Source organism: Carya illinoinensis, chromosome 12, assembly GCF_018687715.1.
Source record: "Carya illinoinensis cultivar Pawnee chromosome 12, C.illinoinensisPawnee_v1, whole genome shotgun sequence".
NCBI lineage: Eukaryota > Viridiplantae > Streptophyta > Magnoliopsida > Fagales > Juglandaceae > Carya > Carya illinoinensis.
Window position 1 is genome coordinate 17,146,415 of NC_056763.1, and position 7,569 is coordinate 17,153,983.

General features: G+C 36.5%; 1 long non-coding RNA gene across 2 annotated transcripts; it reads right to left on the reverse strand.

Moving 5' to 3' along the window:
* Positions 1-322: 322 nt before the first annotated feature.
* On the reverse strand, positions 323-2,620 carry LOC122290114. Of its 2 annotated transcripts, none has more exons than XR_006236297.1 (3): positions 1,937-2,483; positions 792-1,764; positions 323-507 (listed from the first exon to the last, which is right to left on the reverse strand). It is a non-coding gene; the product is annotated as an uncharacterized LOC122290114 (long non-coding RNA). The 2 variants fall into 2 exon arrangements; XR_006236296.1 differs by lacking the exon at positions 323-507 and adding an exon at positions 2,490-2,620 and having other exon boundaries at positions 1,163-1,764; positions 1,937-2,407.
* Positions 2,621-7,569: the final 4,949 nt, after the last annotated feature.

The window sequence follows — 7,569 nt, forward strand, 5'->3', positions numbered from 1 at the left end:
AACCCGGATTCCGGGTTCCGGATTAAACCCGGTTTTTTTTTTTTTTTTCTAAACCCATATAAAAGCCTAAATGTATATACAATATTTTCACATGTAGCTCTGATTTTTTTATAAAAATCAAAAGAATAAATTTGATTGTGCACTTGAGTTTGAAAAACAAAAGAATAAACATGTAGCTATGCATGTTTCATTTGTTTGATGCAAAACAAAGTCAAAGATGACCAAATTCAGAGAGAAAAAAAATACTTACAAAAACATAGTCAAAGCATAATATTTGTGTTCTAAAAATACTAGATGCATCTAAAAAAAAAAAACACCAATATTCATCTATGCATGCATCATAATGCAATCCACTACATATTCCATTATTTGCTATATATACATTACAAAATACAAAATTACAATATATAAATTACAATATATAAATTACAAAATCAGATGCATTTCCATCAATTATTTAATCTCCACACCAAATAGCAACTTCAAGTGATTGGACCGAAAGAGATCCTGCAAAAAAAAAAAAGACTTAAGAGTAAATCCATGGGTAGACTAAGATATGGTTGGCTGAACAAGCATAATTTATGAGTGAAATAAAAAAAAGTTGGCTTCTTTCTTTTGCAGTCCATCTAATCCTCTAGCATGCTCTTGTATTGAAGAGAGTTATCGCATATGTCATCATCACTGCACAATTTTACCAGCAGTACATATAGGAAGGAGCAATATGCAATAATATTTGTTAATGTCAATAATGGTCATCATGTTCTGAATTTACAACTAATATATATATATACACGTATATGAAAGCAGGTTGTGCAGTTCACAAGGCTTCGGAGATCCTCAAGTCTTTCCCTGCCTCAGCCTCGAACTCAAACTGCGGGCAACAACAACAAATGACAGATCCTAAAGCATTGATCTTAGCAGATCCTAAAGCATCTGCCAACAAGAGGATCAACACAAAAAAAAAAAAAAAAAGAAACGAAACACCTCGTATATCACTGTGTACATTCAACATCATCCATAAGTGACACCAATCATATGCTTGTTAGGAAATAGAGGTTAAGGCACCATCTGTAAAACAGGTCAGAGAAAATGAAATTAACATGGGCAATATTTTGGTCCAAAAGACCAGCAGGAAGCTGTTACTGCTACCAGTTAAATACAATCACAAGCCATAGATTTGAAAGTTGACCGTTGAAGGTTTTGTATGCTTGAGGAGGTGATAGCGGCATTAAGTTGACCATATATTTTCATCATTTCACATTACGTAAGCAGAGCTCTACATAAAACTCTCAAGGGTTCATGGAAACTTTATGGAAAGTTCTACTCATGTTTTTATTTTACACCACTCTCTCATTGTCTGGAACCTGCTGCATGTCCCGATCAGTCGAGAACTGTAAATGTCAAACTGAAAGTTATTCCTGTGGGGAATACAGTGTTGAAACAAAACATTTCACCAGCACATTTGTAAATTAGATCAAGACATCACTTCTCCTTAAAACTATGATTGGCAAGTATTAACTTCAAATCAATGCAAGGAGCAATTGAAAATCATAAATCCATTGGTGATTCACAATTCTCGTAAGATTAAAATAGGAGAAAATAGATATATGTTAATCAACGCTACAACAACTCTTATGTATCCCAGAGAACAGAACATTTTAAAATCTGAGAACATGCAATGGTGGCCTATTCTATACCTGCCATTTTGAAGCTTTAAGAAATCAACTTTGTCAAGAGACGGCACTACAGAAGTAGTGGGAGCAGCTGCAAGAGAAGTTTTACAGGCCATTGTAACTAACGAATCAAAATTATTCATCAAGTTTTGACCCAAATTTAAGGGTTTCAAGTGAAGAGTCGTCCTTTCACACGAAATCCTTAAATTCGAGTAAAAACTTTTGAAATGGCTCTTTATGGCTAACCAATTACTAGCACAAACCTGCAAGATTACGGAGAGACCTCCAGCTTCCATGCCCACCATTCTTGTTGATATACTCAACAAAATCTCATCCTCCTCGGGAGTCCATGGCCCCTTTTTCAGACCCCTTTTGTCACAGCAGGGTGATCTCCCCATATATATCTCACTCCTACTTTTCACCAACACCACCACAAAATACCCACACTAAAACAAGTAACAACAGCCAAAACAAACCCCTTCTGCCTATAAGAAACAAAAAAGCAAAGAAACCCTTCTGATTCAGACACCAATACCTCAAAACACAAACACCAACAGAACCCAAATAAAGCCCCCCACCATTTTCAGATACCAGTCACCAAAACACCAACACCAGATTAAGATCCAATAAACGCCTTTAGTTCCCTGCACTTTTATAAACTACCACCCACCATGACTAAACACAAGCAGGAAAGACAAGCGACAGCGGCACAACAGAACCACCGCAGAACCAACCTGTCATGTTCTTGCCCAGAAAATGCTCTAAGATGGAGAGAGAGAGAGAGAGAGAGAGAGAGAGAGAGAGAGAGAGGCTTACCAAGAGGAGAAACGGCGGAACAGACAGAGGGGGGGTTGAGACCATCACAGCGGCGGCGGCTACGGTTTCGTAGCTAGGGTTGAGAGAGAGAGAGAGAGAGAGAGAGAGAGAGAGAAGGGGAAGGAGGCGTAGAATCGGGGGGGAGGGGAAGAAACTTAGGGTTTTTCTTTTTGGTCCTTTATATAGAAACCCGGTTAACCGAGTGATGGATATGAAACCCGGATTTTCTATCCGGATCCGAACCGCATAGGTCCAGGTTTTGCCATCCGAGTTTCGGCCCGGATTTACCGGGTTTCGGTTCGGATTAAATCCGAGCCGAAACCCGAAACCGGAATCCGGACCGGGCCAGATAAAATCCGGCCCGGATGAACAGTCTTACTCACAAAAAGACGCCTATTCAAAGTGACCCACTCATGAGGGATGCCCATCAACGGAAACCTAAGAGGCCACCTAGCTCTAGGGTGGTATATTTCAGCTTATTATATGTTTTTGTGTTTAAATAAATATTATTTTAGGTTAAATTTATATTTTATACTAGATTTGTTAGGACATGGCATGCTAATTGAGTATTATTTTAAAAAATGTTGATTGTGTATTTTCAATGGAAAATGATATGAACAAAAGTGTCTATCATTTGTACCTAACCAGTTTTTTTAAGAATTTATGTTTGTTTATTTTTTAGTGTTGTTTTTTTTTTATTTTTTTTTATTTTATTATATACATAAAAAATGCTTTAACACTATCGGTACAAAGTGTTGGTTGGATTTCTCGGTATAATAACCATCCATTTTCATAGAGTCTTACCCAGCAGCCTTACACAGTTACACCACAAACCTACTGATGTGGGTTTTTATTTTTATCTTTTAGTTTTTTTTTCTCTCAACAGGTATGTGGTGTAGGGCGCTACTAAGTAGAATTTTTCTTTTCAATAAGTAGTTATGTAATTGGTTATGACGTGGCAAGAAAGGGCCACGACAGGTTTTTTTTCATAAAGAAATCGAAGGACATTGGATAGAGGCAATTAACTTGAAGTCCACCAATATTACCGAGTTCATGGATGATCTTTTTCTCAAAATATGTACTTTATAGATCCATTTGGAAGTGGACAAAATTCTAGAGACCAACATGTATAGCTGGGTGTCCCCCTAATGCAATTTCACATTTTTTTTTTCTTTTTCTTTCAAATGTTTTTTAAATATCTTTAAACATTTTAAAAAAGAAAACATATACAAAAACACTAGTAGTAACTTATTTAAACATTTAGAAAAGAGGGAAAAAAAGAGCAATTACACTCACACAACACATTTCACAACACATATTGTAAAATAAGGATATTTTTGTAAAATAATATTATTTTTATGAAAAATTCTGCTTATCATCCCCTGCACCTCAACTAACATGTGATTTATCATTTTTGTACTTTTATTTAAATACACATATATTGATGTGTAAATATATGTGTTTAAATAGAAGGAAAAAATGACAAATCACATATTAGCATATGGTGTAAGAGTGATAAGTAACATTTCTTTATTTTTATAAGATGTTTTACAAAAAAAATAATAATAATTCTTTATGCAATCCCCACATAGGGGAGACCCGGCCCACACCTGATGTGGGTGGCCTACGTAATTATTGAAACTCCTTGTTTCATTTAAGTGGAAAATGGCATAGCAGCAAAATGCTTCGTTTCATTTGGCTATGGTTTTCATTGTTCAAGCTCTTTCCCCTGAGCTCTAACCTCCAAATCCATCTGTAGGCATCAAACACATTTTGGACTCAAACCTGTCTCGAGGGCTCCTGCACTAGGTGAGCTTTTGTTCAAAACAACCAACTCTCGAGGAAGAGGCAGAAGTACTACACAACAATTATGGAAACATGGAATTCGGCATGAAAATCAATGGATTCCTTGTTTTGTTCAGCCCAGATTTTTTGTTGATTCCCGGCTTCATTTTTTTTAGAAACGTGTTGCTAGGAGAATCAAAGCTTTGTCACAATTCCTGCTTTATGGATCCATTCGGGTTCAGTTCATGAAGCACAAAACTCTCATATTTTAGCAGTACAACATTTCTCTCATCAATAAAAGCCAATTTTTTTCATTTCCAATATTCCCAAGGCTTGCAGTCTTGCTGGATGCCAATGATCCCACTTCTTTTTACATTTTTCTTTGGTTGGATGCAAAAGGAAACCTTATTTAATATCAAATGCCCACAAAACTACAAGCATAAATCCAAAGTCACCACAAAAACCAAAACAGGAATCCATTTGTTAGTGTATATATATGTATCTTAGATTATACCTAAATATTCTTATAATATTGTTATTTCCTATAATTATGCTCGGTTAGAATCTTTCCTTCTTCACTGTATTTCCTTATTTACTTTGGCCATATTCAATTATATATAGGCCTACTTTGTACAGTTTTATACACACAAAAATACACTCATATGATTCTCCAAAACACTCTCTATTTCAAAATGGCATCAGAGCCACCACTATGATTTCCTTGGCCGTGCAAGCTGCTCTTTTGGTGTTTAAGATCCTTCCATATTTTTCTTTCTTTCTTTTGTTATATTCTACCCATTTTGCTTCAAGCCCAGCCCAACCCATCCCATTTCGACCTCTTGACCCATTGAATTGTTAACCCATCGAATTGTTGACAGTTGACCATCGAAAAAAAAAACCACTATGTCTCACCCCTCTCCCAACCTTGACACCATTGTTCATCCCATTAATAATATTTTAGATAGCTCTAATTATAATATGTGGAAAGTATGGAAGTCTTTCTTAGAGGATGAAAATTGTGGTGCTATGTTTCTGTTGATATCATTGCACCCAAGCAACAAGACGGTGAGAGTCTTAATGCTTTTGCATGTCGCCTTGAAGATTGGCATAATGTTCACTACAAAATCTTGTCTTGGTTTATCAGTACTTCTGTTCCATCCATTCATAGCTTGCTTCCCAAGCTTGCTAATGTTAAAGTTGCTTGGGATTTTCTTGCTAAAATATACAACTGCACTTATAATGCTTCGCTACAGTTTCAGTTTTAGATTAAGCTTTATCAGATGCATCAGGAATTAGGTAAATCTATTGCTGATTTTTATTCTCAAGTTTTATCTTTGGGAACAATTGTCTGTTGTAGATCCTCAACTCAAATGTTATGATGATATTGAGTTGTTTGCGACCTATTGTAATCGTTGCAAATTTATGCATTTTATGATGACACTTCATGAGGATTTTGAATCTACTCAGGCATCTCCTTTGCATCACTCACCTCTTCCCTCTCTTGAGGTTGCAATTGCTGAACTAATCTCAGAAGAAAATCACCGTTCAATTATGAAGATGCAAACTCTAGATTTCATTGTTGCTACCATCCCTAAGACTACCTTTGCGTCTTCCATAGTCTCAAGTTGTTTTCCTTCTTGGTCCTCTAAGACTATCTTCTGCAAATATTGCAAACGTCTTAGTCACTCTATTACATAATGTTGTAGATTGTATAACAAAAATTAGTCTCAGGCCCCCTTGTCACAAGTTGCTGCTGTGGCTCCAACTTTTCCCGAGTCTACTGCTTAGCCTTCTTCAGTGTCCACTACTCTCACTACTGCTAACATTGAGGCATTAATTCATCACTTTTATCCCAGTCTTCTAGTGCTTTGTCTATCACCTCAAGTACATCTCCTTGGTTGTTTGACTTTGCATGTTGTAATCACATGACCTCTAATTTTATCACTTTTTCTCAAAAATCTGCTTTATTACCCCATCCTCTTATATATACTATTGACGGTTCTCATTTATCTGTGAGTCACATTGGGTCTATTTCCTCCCTAACCTTATCTCTTGACAACACATATCTTGTCCCCCAATTGTCCTTAAATCTCCTATCAGTTGGTCAACTTTGTGAATTATGTCTTAAACTTACATTTTCTCATGCTAGTGTTAATGTGCAAGATCCATAAACATGTCGACTCATTGGGACAGGCCGTAAGATTGGACGTCTGTTTGAACTTGATTCTTTGCAGCTTCCATCCCATTTGTCTCACTTCATTGTTGCTATTGTTGTCTCTTCCAAGTTATGGCATTCTCGACTAGGTCATGCCTCTCTACCTCATGTTCGTCTTTTGGACTCCTAAAGTCATCTAGGTTCTATAGTGTTTGAGTCCGTTGATTGTGTCTCCTATCAACTTGGAAAACAAACACATTTACCTTTTAATATAAATTAATCTTTTTCGTCTGCACCTTTTTATTTTATTCATTTTGATATTTGGGGTCCTGCACTCACTCCTACTGAAGGGGGATCTTTCTATTTTGTTATATTTATTGATAATTATTCTCATTATACATGGCTATACTTGTTACAGCGTCGATCTGAACATGTTTGTGTTTACCAAAATTTTCATAAAATGGTACAAGCTCAATTTTCTCGTACCATTAAAGTCTTCCGTTTAGATAATACCATGGAATACAACGACAAATCTCTCCTTGAGTTCCTAAATCAACAAGGCACACTATCACATTGTTCTGTTCCCTATACCTCTCAACAAAATGGTTGTGCAAAATGAAAACATCGTCATATCCTTGATACTATGAGAGCTCTTTTACTTTCTACTTCTTTACCTGAAAATTTTTGGGTGAAGCTACTCTCATAGTTGTGTCCACAATCAATCAGGTACCCACACCTATATTTCACAAAAAATATCCTTATGAGCTTCTCTATGGTATGGTTCCTAACTACTCCTTACTTCGCATTTTTTGTTGTGCATGTTTTGTTACATTTCCTTCTCATGAATGGACCAAACTTGAGCCCCACTCTCAGTTTTGTTGTTTTCTTGGTTATGGCTTAACTCAAAAAGGTTATTGCTACTATGACCCTATCACCAAATGTCTTCGAGTCTCTCGTCATGTGGAGTTTTGAGAACACAAACCATTTACTAGCCTATCCATGTTCTCCCCTTCTTCCTCCACCCACTCACCCATATTCACCAATCCCTCTATTTCCATATTTCCTAACTCTTCTATAGAGATTCCGAGCTCTTCAGAGAGTTCTTCCATTCCTACTCCCAATCTAGTTCTTCCATTCCTG